The sequence below is a fragment of the Adiantum capillus-veneris genome, chromosome 18 (assembly GCF_014529385.1).
Source record: "Adiantum capillus-veneris isolate H3 chromosome 18, ASM1452938v2, whole genome shotgun sequence".
Lineage (NCBI taxonomy): Eukaryota > Viridiplantae > Streptophyta > Polypodiopsida > Polypodiales > Pteridaceae > Adiantum > Adiantum capillus-veneris.
This window is the reverse complement of record NC_140948.1, coordinates 25,198,062-25,199,259: the sequence shown is the minus strand read 5'-3', so window position 1 is coordinate 25,199,259 and position 1,198 is coordinate 25,198,062.

Genomic DNA, 1,198 nt, shown 5'->3' with positions numbered 1-1,198 from the left:
TTGCATATTGCAATAGAGCTGGAAAGGAAAATTTGTAATTGTGAGGAGTCGTTGGTATGAACGTATCACCATGTCACAATCCTAGGAATATTGTCAATTGTGTCGCAACAAGGAAAAAGGTTACACTTGGTGCATCTCTTCTGCAAACATGGTTGGTGAAGTGTGTGAGTTCGAGCCCACTTTCATGCACGCAGTGAGACCCTCATCGCAGTCTAATGATGTGATGGCTAGATCAAGATATCTTAGCAATGTACGCTTTCTATGTAGCAGAAGTGAGACATTCCTAAATGTTTTAACGTTTCGATAAATTCTAAAACGAAATGGTGTTTTAAGCTTTGTGAATACCTTTACTTATTTGCACAAAGGTGTGCCCCCCACCCTCTTAAGACCCAAGTGAGCAATCTTATGGGTGCGTTATAATTTTTATGACCATTGAATCTGCTACTTCTATTTTATGGCTTGATTGAATCAACGAAGGAATTTATATGTGAATGCCTTTATATTATGAGTTTTGAAGGTGACTGCATCCCCTTTTATTAATGAGGAAGATGGAGTATCTAGAGCGAATGTAGTCCAAAAACACACAAAGAGGGAATTGCAAGCGCTCCCATAGCATCCACTAATAATCACTTTGACACATACTATTAGCTCACTCATGTTATTGCCTTGTACACGTTTTACAAAGTATATAGCCACAAATGGATATGCACTCATGACCTCCCTAAGGTGTTGTGCAAACCAAGATCCAAGCCCACCTAGATAACAATCTTTGAAACAAGAAAAGAATTGAAAAGCACTTATAGTATAAATAAGATGGATCAAGCGCAAGGTAGATGGTAATGATGGGTCCAACTAGAAGTGCACACATTAACATTAAGCTCTTGGCATTCATTGTGGATTGCTTTTATACGTCACACTAAGATAGTAAACATCGATTTATGTGGCATTTTGGCAAACAATTTACTAGCAAATTTATCAAACTAGAATTCGTATGCCAAATGCAATTGCATTTGGATGATTTGTAAAGATGTAGAGAAGGAGAGAGCTTGAGCTCTTGCAAGCACACATGCAGACAACCAAGAGAGCACACAATAGAGATGGAGGCTAAAAGTTGCTTCTTTCTTTTCACTACTCAAAATGACAAGAAGATTTACAAAAGATAAGTATGAAAATACAACATAAAGAAATGTCTATGTAC